This window comes from Triturus cristatus, chromosome 4_1 (assembly GCF_964204655.1).
Source record: "Triturus cristatus chromosome 4_1, aTriCri1.1, whole genome shotgun sequence".
Taxonomy (NCBI): Eukaryota; Metazoa; Chordata; class Amphibia; order Caudata; family Salamandridae; genus Triturus; species Triturus cristatus.
This window is the reverse complement of record NC_140585.1, coordinates 631,946,413-631,962,991: the sequence shown is the minus strand read 5'-3', so window position 1 is coordinate 631,962,991 and position 16,579 is coordinate 631,946,413.

Below are 16,579 nucleotides of genomic sequence, written 5' to 3'. Positions count from 1 at the left end.
CGATAGAACAACTGCACAATATCATCTCTGTTTTGGATTTGTTTATTTTATATCCACCTATTGCTTGGAAATCCGAGAAAACTCTCATGATTTCCTCCTGGGTGTCTGTTTTCGAATCTAAAAAAAGGACAATGTCGTCGACATAGAGTTTTAAATTTGTCATCCCTTGAACAGGGACAGTGTACGCTTTTTTCTGTCTTATTGCTATTGCTAGGGGCTCTATAAATAACGCAGAGAAAGAGGACACCCTTTTCTAGTACCTCTGTTTATTGGACATGTGCCTATATTCACAAAATTGTTTAAAATTTGCACCTGTGAGTTCATATAGAACCGTCTTATTAAATGTATAAACAGCTCTCGGGATCCAAATTTTTCTAAAATCAAAAACAGACTGTCCCATGGAACTAGGTCGAACGCTTTTCCGTTTTCGGCGTCTAAAAACCAGACCTGTGCCTCAGTCTTATTTATGTAAAAATAAATCCAGTGCTTCTAATAAAAAAATTGTATTGGTGTGGAGCTGTCTCCCAGCTAAAAAAACACACTGATCCATCCCAATAAGTGAACCTATCATTCTGTTTAGCCTATTAGTGAGGAGTTTTGTAAATATTTTGTAGTTAACATTTAGACGGCTGATGGGCCTATAGAAATTAACGTTCTCACTATCTGGTTCCTTATTTAAAATGCTGACCACTACTGCTGTGCGAAAAGATGACGGAGGGTCACCCCCTTGTAGTAGATGGTATGCAAGATTTAATAATTCAATATTAAGAGTTGAGGCAAATCTTTTTTTAAATTCCATGTGAAAACTATCTTCCCCAGTTGCTTTACAGTTAGGCAAAGAGCTTATGACTAAGTTGAGTTCTTCCTTCGTGAAATTAGCTAGCAATTCCTCTAGAAAGTTCCTGTTTAGTATAGGAACTGGTAAATCATGCAAGAAACCCCAAACGGATTCCGAGGGTGCGTGATAGTCTGATTGATAAATTCCCTTATAGTGCTTAAGGAAGACCTCGCCTATGTCCAACATTCTGGTTGAACGTGATTTAGTCCAGTCATTCCAGATACTCTCGATCCTGTTACGCTCCTGTTTCTCTTTTGCCTGCCAGGCTAAAAGTTTCCCTGTATATTCGCTATCTTCATAGACTGTCTGAAGGTAGGTCCTGTTTGCTATATCTCCTAACCCATAGTAAAATTCTCTCATTTGTGGTTTTGCTTCTAAAAATTCTTGCTTAGTGTTTGGACCCCTGTTCATGATGTATTCCAGATTCGCTTGGGCAAGTCTTGTTTCGATCTTCATTCTTTCCTTTTTTTTAGCCCTTTGTTGCGCGATATCCTTCAAAGTGATTATGCCTCTTAGTGTAGCGTTAAATGCGTACCAGATTACGTTAATTGGGGCAGAATCTTTATTTATATTAAAAAGGCACTACTCTTGTCGTCTATTTCTGTGCACCATAGTTCATTTGCTAAATTAAGTTTATTAAAATGCCATCTTCTTGATGCACTTCCGTTTGTGCTCCCTACATCGATTTCCATTTTGATTAAGGCATGGTCCGAAAAGGCATTTAGAATATGTTCTTGTTTACTAATTACAAGATTATGTGAGGTCAGAAAAAATCTATTCTCGTTGCTGAATCGTATTTTGCTGAATAACAAGAGTACCCACGTTTAACTGGATTATTCAGACGCCACTTGTCTATGATATTTAGATCGGATTAACAACTAGACAGGGCGATAGAGACTTGAGGTTTATTTTGTTTTCGTTCTAGCTTTGTCGAGTCAACTGAAGGGTCCTGTAAAAAATGTAAATCGCCTCCCCATATGATCTGTCCAGGAATGCCCGATAAGGCTTGCTTTAATTGTAGACTAGGGAGTGGATCATCTATCACTGGTGCATAAATTGTGGCCAACATGAGGTTTAACTGATTTAGTTTTCCCTGAATAAACGTCCATCTTCCATCCGGATCTGAGTGTGATGCATTAACATGAAAATGAACAAGCGTCCCTACAAAAATGCCCACACCCCTCTGCGCAATTCCCGAAACAGATGAGCAATAGAAACCCGCCCAGTTCTTAAAAATTTTACTAGCATCTGATAAGCTTCGAAAATGTGTCTCTTGAAAAGAAATAACATTGGGATGGTACCCTCTGAGCCAGCTCTCTACTGCATAGGCTTTGTGCCTATTGTTAAGACCATTAGCATTAAAAGACAGAATTGTTAGTTTATTCCTATTCGTCATTTTTATGCTTTGTTGGATGTTTTAAGAGGATGCGTCCTGATACTTGGTAAGACTATTAATTAATTGGCTGTTAAGAATCTGAACACATTGAGATCGTCTAAAAGCTAAAAAATACATATCTCATCATAACATATTGAACATACCCCCTCGACCTTGACTCTGACCCTGTTAAGAATTTAGCAGCTAATACGTAGAGATCCTTCCCATAAAATCTCTTCCTAGCAGTTGGTAATCTAAAGTGCAAATTGTGCAAATTGTGCATTAAGCAGCAGCTCATAATAGCAGCTAAAACATAACATACAATAAAGCATAGATACCTAAAATACATTCTACAATTACCATTTATCTGACAACATAGCATCCTAAAAAGCCGCTTCCTAGAAGATGGCCATCTAGTGTGCAAATTTAACATTAAGCAGCAGATCGTAATAGCAGCTAACATGTAAAATGCAAGGGAACATATATACCTGAAAAACTTAAAGTGCCTAAAGTGCGTTCTCCACCTAAAGTGCATAGTGTATTTTAGTGAATTTTAGCCGTATATTGACAATTTCTCTGCAAAGTCTAACCATATTCTGACACAGTGAAATTTTGCCTAAGAACTCTCTCTTTTCTAAATGCTTCACCCCTCCACCTCCCCCTCAACCCCCCCCCCCCCCGAAGTAAGAAAATCCCTGCTATTCCCACTATTTCCTCCTTCTCCCTCTTTATGCTGGGTGCCATCTTGTTGCATCCTTTTGCATCTCCTGATTTACCTCATGACTGCCCTTAACAGCCCTCAACTGAGAGATCTCGTAACAATTCATGTTATAGTCCGAAGCCAACTTATGACTTCAGTGTCCCTTCTCTTATGCAGCACTCTGATCTTCCAGAAAGGTTTGAGCATCTGATGTATCCATGAAAATGAAAAATGTTCCTTTGGCCAGGACCTTTAGTTTGGATTGTTGAACAATCGATGCTTGCGCTCCTTTAGCCTTAAAGGAGTCAATCATTTAAAAAAAATCATTCCGTCTATGAGCAGAGGCTGGGGAAATATCAGAAAAGATTCTAAAATTTTGAATCTCAGAAGTAGAAAATAATCTCTTTGCTATTGCTGTATTTAAACATTTTTCCTTAATTCTGTAGTCTGAAAAGTTAATTAGGATTGTACGTGGATATTTGGCATTCAGATTTTTCTGAGGGGGTACTCGATGGGCTCTGGTGATTGTAAGATCTCCTTTCAGCTCTGGTTTTGCCTTTCTCAGAAGTGACTCAGACCACTTTACCATATCAGGTTTTTCCATGCCCTCCTTAATTCCAACCAAGCACAGATTGGATCATCTGTTATAGTTCTCAAGATCTTGAAGTTTTAGCTCCATCTGCTGCTTATTTTTATTTAGGACATGAACATCTCTTTGCATAGCTACAATATTGTCCTCTAGGTCTGAGACACGATTCTCATCTTCTATAATCCTTTTGGGGGTGTTAAATAAGTTTTCCTCGAGCTTAGACAGCCTCTCGTGCAACTTTGAGATTTCAAGTGCTTGAGATACTTTAAAGTCTCTTAATTCTTGTAAGATGATTGTAAGCATATTTTTTATTGAAGAATTTCCTTTAGATTCCTCGCCTGCTATCGGTAAGAATAGATCTAGTTCCGATTCAGATGAAGACTCAGACACTGGCGCTTCTATCCTGATTTGAGTGCCGATTGTTCCCCCTTGAGTCGACTGTGGGAATGTTTTGTCATCTTGGATGGGAGGGGGGTTAGCAAGGGGCATTCTTAGAGAGACATTCTCAGGTTGCGGATGCGATTGGGGCTTTAGATGCACTACAGGTAGAGCAGGCCGGACTGGTTGGCTTTGTAGAGTCTGATGGTCTGATTGATCTAATTGAGATTCTAATTTAGATTCGAATCTTGGACTCTCAGTGCTAGGGTGTAACGTATATTTTGACTTGCTCTGTGCGGAGAGGTGCTTAATAAAGAGAGGGTATTGCTTGGGGCTGAGCAGATTGTCACCTCCCCTATTAGGTTCACAACCTACTCCGCACTCTCCACCTGTGGCTAGAGTTCTTAGATCCGCAGAGTGATCGAATATATTTTCATCTTCATCTGAGGGTTCGTAGAGAGTATTCTGCTCAGACTGCTCAGACTGTTTATCTTTTTCGGCATGTGCTTTTGCCTTTAGCTCCATTCTCTGCTGAGCATTCCTTTGCCCCCTCCGCATTCCTCTAGGGGCAGGTGATAGAGTTAGCACTGTTTGACCAGTTGGCTCTAGGGGCTCTTTTCCCATACCTGCTTTGTTCTGTGTCCCATGCATTTTCCAAATCTTTTCCTTTTTCCTTTCCTCCCCTTTCCTTTTTTTCCCCCCTGCTTCTCTCCCAATCAGAGTTCAAGCGCCCAAAAGGTTGCTGCTAATGCCAGCTCCCCCAGGAGGAACCAAGGAGGCAAGAAGCAAGCAAAGAAGCAAGCAGGGAAGCAAGCCGAACAGACCGATCACAGATCGATGATTAATGTTATGAACAAACTCAAAGAGCTAATCCAGTCCGTAGCGGCCCAAATTTCCCCCCCGAGGTTAAGCACCATAGGAAAAGAGGAGTGCAATATAGTCAATAGCACACAGGGTACGTCCGGAAAGTAGGCAAAACAAAAAAACACAAAGCCTCCTCCCCACCTCGCCTCGTCTCCTCTCTTCTCCGCTCCACTCTTCCGTCACCGCCCTCTCAGCCCTTACTGCTACCGATGAGAAGCCAGTAGTGGAGTATCCGTGGGAAACTCTGAAGAGACACCTCTTCAGTGTTAAGAGCCAGGGACGTAGACGGAGATAAAGACAACGTTGGGCTGGACAGCAGTCTTTTTTAAGTCTGCGCGTAGTACACAGCGCACTGCAAGTGGCGGGCAGCATCCACCGATGAAATGCAGGTGGTGGAATGCCGGTGGTAAACTTCAGTAGGGACTCCTCTTCAATTAGCATGTAGCACACAGCACACACAGCGCACTGCAAGTGGCGGGCAGCAACCCCAGACCCAGGCGCTGCGAGCGTCTTGAGGCTTGGGGCTTAAGGCTTCTGGGGCAGACGAGCAGGGAGGGACTCGTGCAGATAGCAGACAGCAGAAACACTCAGCACTAGCTGCCTTGGACTGATCGGTGTAACCGTCGAGTGTCGCCGTGCTTACTCACTCTTGCTTGAAGTGAAAACCCCCACCAGCCCACCCCTGGTCTTTCTGCTCCATGGTTCACGGCTGTTGCCAGGCAAAGGTGAGTTACTTGCCGCAAAGGTTTTAAGATTCCAGGCTCATAGAATCTGCTTGAAACGTGGAGTCACCGGAGCCTTGAGGAGTGGCAGCCATTCCAGAGCGTCAAGTGCAAGCATTGCATGACATTGTGGATACTTGTTTGGGTAAAACCGGAAGTAAAAACTGCTATTTTTGTATCTCAAAGCTGGAAAACCTAGAATTACTGAGCTATTCCCATTACAGCATGTGGAACCCATAATGATGCAGCAGTACCACACCTGGGAAAAAAGAAAGTTTTGGTCAGTCCACGTGCAGGATTACGGTATCATTTTACCGTGTCACTTACAATGTGCTCCATGGAAGGATAAGGGTTTGTGTCACTTTAGACAGATTAATATCACTTAGAGATCATGATCCAAGCTACCAGCAAACATGTAATTGAACTAATGACCATAGCATATTTCAGATTGAACTAGTAAAATGTCTGTGTACATATTTAACCTCAAATGCACTAAGACCATTATGCAGCACGTTGGTATTCATGAAATCTGAATACCAAATCAATTTTGACCCAACTTCATAACCAAGGATTATACTCAAATTACACGATTATTGACTATTAAGAGAGGAATTCTAAATGCATTGTAATAACCTGTAAACCTTTGAAGGTTATTTGAAGTATACTATGGAAGTTATACCTTCCATAGTATAAAAGTACAATTTACCTATGGTTGATAACATAGCCTGTACACTTAATTAAAAAGTTCAATTTGATATACTTATGTTTATTTTGACATATTGCAAGTCACGTGCACCCTAGAGAGACCAATTCAAAAGTAGGAAAGAAGCCCTATGTGGACATGTCACTGGTGTCCCCTGAGCATGGTTTTCTGAATGAGCTTCAAATATATAGATTATTTTATTAAGATAATCTGGTTGCTGAATTACAGTGAGTTCCTCAGGCCCTGGTGTTGGTGACTGTTTCTTGTGGCCCTGGGGAACAATGGGTACTATAGCAGAGGGTGCAGATGCTTGTGCAGCTCCTTCTATAGTACAGGTCTTGTTGGTGCTCATTTTGCTTGAAGGTATTCATGAGGGGGCATTCCCTCCATGGCATGGGGACAAGGTCCCATGCAAAACAGGAAATACCGTACCACTGCACCCACGCTCTATTACAAATGCTGCTGGAGAGGCTAGGAAGTTATGGGGGGGGGGGCACACTGATTGCACACCAAATAGAGATGATTCACTCTGAATGCACCAAACGGTGACAAAGGGACTCCCTAGACATCCCCCTGCAAGTGAGAGCAGTCACTCCCTGCACCCACCTGCAGGGGATCTCAGCCTCGCTTTAAAATGCAGAATGGGTTTCCTTCGGCATAGGAAAAGGCAGATTGGAGACTTAAAACAGCCAGTAGGTCACTTACTAATGTGCTGCACGCTGGGCAGGTGCTAGCTTGTGGCTGTACTAGGGATATCACATGTACTGTAGAAGAGTGCACCATTTCTGCCTGCGCTGGATGCAACCAAGTGGGGCACAGTGCAAACAGGGAGAGAAAGCACAATTGGTAATAGAGATCTACGGCACTGGTTTTCAGTATTAGACTTCGTGTTGGACCTCATTTGCTTCATACGGTGATCAGGTATTGTTCCTATAAGCTATGTGATATATTTGCATGTACCAAATCTGTTTTGGTGCTAAGGTCCTACGGTCAGATACAATGCTACTGCATCCCTTCTTGACTGGGTGTGTGCTACAAATGTTGCTTGTCCTGGACCATGCGTTAGATAGAGGGGACAACTGTATATTGTAACTCCACCTGCCGACCTTCAGACGCCCCAGTGGAATGTTTTTCATCAATGTCACAAATAAGAATATTCCCAAATATCTTCAGGGATCCAGATAGATGGATGTGAACCTTTGTGTGTGTCATGAGCAGCTTTGAAATAGATTATCTTGTAATGGAAGCATTTTGTTAGCAGTCAAAAATATTTTGTTATTGAGCTTCTGTATGCTGAAATTAAGCTATTATCATGTTTTACGCACCATGTTGAATACTAAAATGAATATGTCTCTGAAAGACACAGAAAGAGAGCAACGGTGTTTCATAAACAGACTTATCTAAAAGGGAAACAATTAGAGGCTTTTGTAAGGCTGTTAAAAGTGTAACACAGTACTCTAAAGTTTACAACTTTGTTTTGTTCTCGTAAATAAATACAATGAATACATGAATCAAATCATGTGAGCATGCCAATAAAGCTGTAATCCACATGAAGCACATTAGACAAGTCAAAAGTATGCAAAGGATTTATCTAACAAACCATAATTCCATCTTCGATCTAATTAATCATCCATGATTGCACTGCAATTGTGTCATTGTATGTGATAGTGATTTATCATACAGGCAAAGAGTCTCCATCAAAGCCGACATAATTCTATTTTTGAGAATTCCCCAAGATAAAAGTATGGGGACTGTTGCTTGGCAACTCCTGAGAAAATAGGGCAAAATTAAGTAAAACATTAAAACAGCATTTTGGTTTTATATCTACCATCATCTTGAATGGTCAACACCAGGGAATGTAAATATGGGGTCATCTAAAACTTTTTGTGCCGATGTGTTCGCTTGTGTGACAAAACTTTCATTATTGGTGCCAATTAAAACGGGCACAAAACACACATGAGCCAAGCAGGTCCTGGTTAGTGCAGATTTTCCACAGTTTTAATGGGTAGAACATAAAATTTTTATTAAAGACACAGAGGCTAATATTATGCATAATCCCTTTATTGCCCGTATACACAGCAGCAACAATTGAACTCAGAATCAGAATTACAATATTAAACATTCTAAAACTTCTAAGAACATTCATTTAACTCTGGAACCTGCAGCCATCTTCCTTCTTTTTGCTGCGAATAACTCAAAGTTCAATCCAACTCATAAATAAAAAATAACTCTTCTGCTGTTTATTCATAATTGTCTTCCAAAATATTAGCACTCTTCTTTCTTTAGACACCTTCTTAATTGTATCCTGTAAAACAAAAATTAAAACACATCAATAGGGTTGGGAGGGTTATTACCCTGTGTCTTTAATAAAATCTTGAATTTCTACCAAATAAAGCAGTGGAAAATCTGCATTTTATGTCAAGTCATGGAGGCCAATATTATGCATGTTCAAACCCATCCATAATATTCTCTACAGCGTTTTCAACAGGTTTAAAGTAAAATCTCTTAAATGTTGTATGAGTAGACCAATCTACTGCCTTCATTATACCACTAAGACTACTGCATGTCATATAAGCCTTACTCACCATTGCCCCTCTAGCGGAATGTTCGCTATAATGACTCACATCCATTCTTGCCTTCCTCATTACCTCTCTAACCCATCTAGCTAGTGTAAGTGTAGACACTGAACAATAAGGATGTCTAAAAGATATTAACAACTGAGTACATTCATTAGCTCTCAACCCCTAAGTTCTATTATCATACTCCTTCAAACACCTTAGCACACATAAGCTATCATGAGGCTTCATTCTAGGGTAAACAATAATCCTTGACATTATCTTCGTGTGCTTTATTACCTCAAAACACACACCCTCTAGTTGAAAATATCTTGAAGACACTTCCAAAACTCTTATGTCTTAGTCCCTCCTAAATGAAAACAAAAAAAAACATATGTCATCTTCCAAGATAATAACTTCAAAGATAGCAGTATCCTCCTAGTTTCTAGTCCGATGATGAGCTAAAATACATTGTATTTCATTTGGTGTCAAGGTGTCTTTTACGCTGCTGCATTACTACTGGAGCCATTAAACTTCATTCTTTCTCATATGTAACAAAATAAATTCGATAAGATATCAAATTGCCAGTTAGATTCAAAATTGTTATTTTGAACCGATATCCATGCTTTTCCCTGATAAAGGCTCTGGGACTCATTTAGTTCTTGGCGGATGGGTTACTCTGTCACCACGGCCATCCCATCCACCGAAATATAAATTGGATAGCATATAATGGGATTTATATTTCGGAAGACGGGGTATCCGTCACCGTTGTGATGGAGTGACCTGTCCGCCAAGATGTAAATCAGGCCCTTTCTCCCTGTAATTGCATTAGTAGTCTACCACACCTTAACATTGATGCAGTTATGTTATGTTAAGTTAATTTGATCTTATTAGGCGCACAGCTACCCAAGTGTTTCCTGGCGCCGCCTGTCAGAGCAGAAAGAAGAAAGGAAAAGATATGTAGAATCTACATATTAAATAGCCAGGTTTTAAGCACTTGCAATAATTCTCATAACTGGTTTCAGTCCGAAGTGCCATCGGAAAGGAGTTCCACAGAGAGGGGCCAAGACAAGAGAAGGACCGACCGCCCATATGTGACAGCCTGATCCTAGGCACTGTAAATTTCGCCTGGGTGGCAGAATGTAAGGAGCGTAAGGGAAGGTAAAGGTGCACTAGAGCATTCAGATATTGAGGCGCTTTACAACTTTTAATTTTGAACATGTAGCTCAGGGCTTTGAACTTTATACGGTTCTCAACCCTGAGCCAATGAAGATCACGGAGGGTGCCTGAAATGGAAGCTGTTTTATTGACCTTACAGAGCAATCTGTCCACCGCATTTTGTACCAACTGTAACTTCCGTACCACATCCTTATTGGCTCCTAGATACAGAATGTTGCCATAGTCCAGCCTTGAAGTAACAAGAGTATGGACCACGGTATGTTGTGTAGACAATGGCATCATCCAGAGGATTTTCTTGAGCCATTTAAGGATCGTAAAACAGATGGACTACACTTTCACTGCTTGTTGCCTCATTGAAAGTTGGTCATCAATTATGACACCTAAGTTCCGAACCTGCTGACTGGGTTGGGGCAAGGTACCCATTTCAGGTGGCCAATGTTGGGGGCCCCATAGATCTTTATTCTTGCTCAATATCATCACCTCTGTCTTTTCACCATTGAGTTTAAGCAGGTTGGCTTGCATCTATCCTGCAATATTCCTCAATCCGGATTGAAGAGAGGATGATTTGGACACCCTGTCAGCAGATAAGGAAAAGAAAATCTGGGTGTCATCGGCGTGAGAAAAAAGAGACAGCCCCATCTCTTCAGCAATCAGCGCCAGAGGCCTGACATAGATAATGAATAATAGAGGGCTAAGGATCGAGCCTTGGGGGACGCCATAGGGTGAAGAGTACGTTTTGGAACTGGATGTGGGAGAAAAGACTTGGAACGTGCGATCCACCAGGAAATCTTTAGGCCAATTAAATGTCACCCCATCACACCCAAGGATTGCAAAGCTTGCAGGAGCAGAGCATGAGAAACCATGTCAAACGAGGCACTTAAATCAAGGAATATAAGAGCCACGGTATCCCCATCATCCACACGGTTACGTAACATTTCTGTAACTCCAAGCAAGGTAGTCTCCGTTGAAAATCCTGGTCGGAAACCAGACTGTGAGCCATGCAGGAATTTTTGGGATTCAACAAATGAGGACAGGAGGAGGAGCCTAGCGCGCAACCAAGATGGCCGCGTAGGCTTGTGGCTCCCGAGGGCCTCCGCAACCTCCCACGTCTATCCTGTCATAATCCTGATTTTTTCGATGGGCTTCTGTTTATGATCTTGCGCTAAGGTGCCACTTGTTTTCCGAATCGAAATTGGACTCCGGGAACGTGTTTTTTGGCGATCCGAAGTTTGTGACCTTCTCCGGCCTTGGTGCCGAACTCGGGTTGGTGAGGTGCCCGGCTGCGAATTGAACAACAGCGGCATGCCAGGCTGGGCTTGCCCCGGGCCCCGTGCTTTCACTTTCGGTTTTGAGTTGAGCCACTGAAACTGATGCGTGGGACATTGGGAGAGCTGCGTGGGGTACGGAGTGCAAGGCCTAGTCTTGAGCTGTAAACGGACCTCTCTCAGTTAGCGGCCCGGATCTCCTGGCCTTCCTCCGGGTGCTGGAGGGTGCTGACGTTGCTGATCGCTGACGATGACGATGAGAGTAGACGGCGACAAATCGAAATCCAAATCTACCCGGAGGGGAGCCTATTCCCAGGCCAACAATATGGACCGCTATGCACAGCCAAAGGGATCCCCCAGTGGATCGCGCAAGTCGCCTGAGCCGCCCAAGGAGGCCTCGGGCGCCTCATCCGAATTGACCCTGTTGGATGTCATGGGGGCCATTGAGGAGATGAAGGTGACTGTGAACCAGCAATTGGACACTCTGGCTAACAAATTGGACTCGGTGCTGATCGATGTCACCTTGGTCAGAGCGGACCTGTCGAAAACCAATGACCGGGTCGACTCATTGACCCAAGCAGCGTCGAGCCTAACGGTAGATGTGGCCGCCTTGCAGACGACGGTGCGGCGGCTGCAGCTCGCGAGTGACCTGACCGATCGTCGCCTTGAGGACTCCGAAAGGCAGGGCCAGACGGAACAACGTCCGCATTGTCGACGTGCCCGAACGGTCGGAGGAGTCTGCTGTGGATCTTTTTGTGGAGGATCTGGTGGTTACTCATCTAGCACCCAAAGGGCTGAGCAAGTTCTTCGCTGTGGAACGGGCCCACAGGATTCCGGGGGGTGCGCCCAAGGTGGGTGCCCCCCCGCGGCCTATCATTGCCCGACTTTTTAATTTTCGGGATAGAGACGCTATCCTGCAGGCGTCGAGGGTGGCTGGGCCACTCCGATTTGAGAACTCTAATGTTAGCTTTTACCCAGACTTTACACAAGCGGTTCAAAGGCAACGGATGGGGTTCTCGGCCATCAAACGGCGCTTGAGAGACATGGAGTTCAAGTATGCGATGCTATTCCCGGCTAGGCTGCGGGTCGAGTTGGATGGTCGCTCCCACTTCTTCGACCGGCCGGAGGCGGTGGTAGAGTGGCTGGATGCCCTGCCCAAGAGTCGGGATCGGGAGGGTCGGATGGCGGAGAGCGGAGAAGGTTTGACGGAGTAGGAATGGAACTGTGATCCTGGTGATGGACGGTATCGGTAACGTTTTGCACCTGTGGCTGCACTGGACTCCAGTTTGTAACGTTTTGCCCCGTGGTATTTGGAGGTTGCGGGGGGCTTGCTGGGGCCCTTTCCTCCTTCTGGGGTTTTTTCTTGTCTTTACTCATATTGGGGCGACAGGCACACTGCAGGTTGGGGGTGCTGTTTGGGCTCACGCAGGGGTGCAGGGAGGGGGGAGTTTTGTTGGGGTTGATGGGGGGGGGGTTGGGGTTTGTTTGTTTGTTTCACAAGGCGGGGTAATATTTTTTGCTGTGCTATTATGATTGTGCTCCCCGGGAGGGGGATATTTTGTGCTGGGAGGGATGGGGGGTAGGGGACTGAGACTTCTTTCCTGGAATGTGAACGGGCTGGGGGACAGGATTAAGCGGGGGGTAGTCCTGCAGTTCCTGAAACGTATCTCGCCTGACATAGTGTTCTTGCAGGAAACGCACCTCATAGGGAACTCTTTTCATGCCATGAACAGACGAGGATATCGCCTCCTGGCCCATTCTGGTTTCACCTCTGGCTCGAGGGGAGTGGGCATCTTAGTCAGGACCTCTCTCCCGCTGGTGGTGGATGAGGTGCTCCATGACGACAGAGGGCGCTACACCGCGCTGGTGGGGAGGTGGGAGGGTAGATTGATTTCGCTGGTCGCGGTCTACGTGCCGCCGGGCCTGCAGACGGCCACCTACGCTGATTTGGGGCGCCTGCTGCTTGGGCTCCCGGGGGGGTGTTGGTACTGGGGGGGGGACTTTAATGCAGTGGTTTCCGGTGTTGAGGATCGCTACCCCCCTAGGGACCTCCCTCGGGCCCAGAACTGGCTGGGGGGCTTTCTGGATACCCTAGGATACCCTAGGACTGATAGATTGCTGGCGGTTGAAACACCCTGGACAAGCGCAATATACCTTCCACTCCGGGGCCCACGGTAGTCTTTCGAGGCTTGACTATATGCTAGTGCCTGCGGCCCAGGCGGGGATGATCGGAGAGGTGCGACACTTGGCGCGCGGTATATCTGATCACTCCCCCTCTTTTGCTACACCTAGATATCGCCCTGGGGGCGGAGGGGAGGGTGGCCCCAATCAACCCCTGGTACCTCCGGAACCCCACGATTCGTGCAGACCTGGTTAAGTCTTTGGAACACTATTTTGATGATAACGTGGGGTCGGTGTCTTCCGCCATCTCCGTTTGGGAGGCCTTTAAGACGGTGCTCCGGGGCCAGGCCCTATCTCTCATTTCCCACACCAAAAAATGCGAGGCGCAGGAGGTTGTTCGGCTAGAAAATGAGATCACCGAGTTGGAGAGTGATTTGGAGCAAGGTGTTACGGATGACAGATTGCATGTGCTGGAGCTTAAGCAGGCCGACTATAAGGCGCTGGTTACTGAATCTGCTAAGAGTATGAGCAGGGAGCAACAGGGGCGGTTGTACGATATGGGTGATAAGGCCGGGAAGTTGATTGCCTGGTTGGATAAGAAGGAGAGAGCGAGTCGAGTGGTGCCAGAGATTGAGAGGGTGGATGGTGTGCGTGTGATGGACCCCGGTGACATTGTTGATTGCTTTGCGGAGTATTTTCACAGGGTCTACTCTTCGGTCTCAGAGCGATCGGAGGAAGACTCTCGACTGCTGCTTCGAGATATCACTCTGCCTTCCCTCTCTGATGAGGATAAAGTATTGATGGATGCGGCCCTATCGCCAGATGAGATTGCTTAGGCCATTCGCTCCGGGTAAGGCCATGGGTCCTAACGGACTTCCTATTGAATTGTATAAGCTGCGTCCAGATGCGATCGCCCCGTATCTCCGGGACATGTTCCTTGAGGCTCAGGCGGCGGGCTCCCTCCCTTCTGATCAACGTCTTGCTACTATTGTTGTTATCTATAAGGAAGGGAAGCCGCGGGATCGGTGTACTTCTTACAGGCCTATCTCTTTGTTAAACGCGGAGCCCAAAATCCTCGCCAAGGTACTGGCCAATCGTCTGATCCGGGTGGTGGGCGACCTGATTCATCAGGATCAATCCGGTTTTATACCCCATCGCAATACCGCTTTGAACCTGCGGCGATTGCATGGCGTCCTTGCTCGCGCCCCATTCATTCGAGAACCGGCCATCTTGGCGTCCTTGGACGCTACCATGGCGTTCGACACCTTGGAATGGCCATACATCTGGGCGGCGTTGGCGAAGTTTGGGTTTGGCCCGGGGTTTATCGGTTGGGTGAAATTGCTTTATGATAACCCACTGGCACAGGTAGTGGTCAACGGACGGGTGTCGGCTCCCTTTGTTTTGGGTAGGGGCACCCGACAGGGATGTCCACTGTCGCCCCTTCTCTTTGCGCTTTGTTTGGAGCCCCTTGCGGAATGGTTGCGGTGGCACCCCTCGATACGTGGCCTTAGATGGACGCCGGAATACGAGGATCGTGTTTCCCTATATGCGGACGATATCCTCTTGTATCTTGCATCTCCGCGCAAATCGCTCACTGTATTGGTGGATGTGTTGAGCTTCTTTGGGCGCAATTCCGGATTGGTAATTAACTGGGCTAAGTCTTGTGTCTACGTTCTCTCCGGGGAGGCCCCCCCCTTCCGCGGGGGTGCCCTATCCAGATTGCGGAGTCGGGGTTCACGTATTTGGGTATCTTTATAACTCTGGATCCGGTGGCCCGGTATGAACGGAATCTTCTCCCCCCCCTTCAGCGCCTACGGGCGGATGTGGCGGGTTGGCGGCGGCTGCCGCTCTCGCCGCTTGGCCGGGCAGCATTGTTCAAAATGATGTCGCTACCACGCTTTTTGTACGCCCTGCAGAACACTATGGACGTACTGCCGGCCCGTTATTTTCGGGAGGTGGAGTGTCTCCAGCGTCGATTGTTTTGGGATGGGCGGCCGCGGATTGCTCTTGCCAAACTGACTCTACCGTGGTATGACGGGGGGTCGCCCTCCCTGACATTAAGCGATATTACTGGGCCTCCCAGTTGGTTGCCGTTAATCACGGGATGTATGACCCTGCTTTGAACCCGGCTTTTGAGATGGACAAATTGCTACTGCCAGGCGGAGACTATAATCGAGCACTATACTCGAGATCCCTTGATGCGCGGTTGATGGGCCCGACGCGGGTCGCGGTGCAGGTGTGGCATGCAGCAAATGCGGCGATGGGGTGGAGGGATCGCTTGACCCGGGCTACGCCATTGTATGCGTCCCAGCGTTTGGGTTGTCTGTATACTACGAAAGGCTTTGAGAAGTGGGATACGATTGGTATCAGCACAGTAGGGGATCTCTGGAAGAAAGGGAAATTTAAGACGTTCGAGATGCTGAAAACGGAATACCAGTTGAATGATAGGGAATACTATCGGTATGTTCAAGTTCATCATGCCTTGTGTTCCGTGTTTTCAGACGTGGCGTCTATTCCGGAGCATTCCCCGTAGGAAGACAGAGTATTGGACGGCTATGTGCCGGATAGCACCATTTCGTTGATTTATAAAAAGCTTATCAATGATCGAATGGGTTTGCTGGCCTCATTGCGGGAGGCATGGATTGCCGACGGTATAGAGCTGGACGACGAGGATTGGGTGTCAGCGGTGGCCTCCCCGAAAGAGGTGGCTATCCCGGCCCGATTGCGGTTCATCCAGCTTAAGATACTGCATAGAGTGTACGTCACGGGGCCTGGTTTGATGCGTATGGGGTATTCGGTGGATGGTTTGTGTAAGCGAGGCTGTGGGCTATTGGGGACTTTTCTCCATATCTTGTGGGAGTGTCCGGAGGTGACTCGGTTTTGGTACAGAGTGCATGCGGTGTTGGAGGAAGTCACGCATGTTGCCTTGTTGCCGGAGGCACGTAGATGCTTGCTGAATGTCTGGGAACCGACTGATTATAATGTGACGCAGACGCAATGGGTGACTCTAGGCTATATGATAGCGAAGCGTGACATCGCACAATTGTGGGGCTCACAGAGGCCGCCAACGGTCTCCAAGTGGAAGGAACACATGGACTGGTGTATGTTTAGAGAGAAAACGGTGCATGTGGCGAGAGGCAAGCCTGGGAAGTGGATTAAGGTGTGGGGTCCCTGGAACTCCTATCGCGGAGGTATTTGCGCCCCACCCCAGACGCGTGAGATGGATCCCGCTCTGTCTCCCTAGCCCCCGCATTCCTGTATGCTCCTGCGACATGCGAATTTGTCGCTTT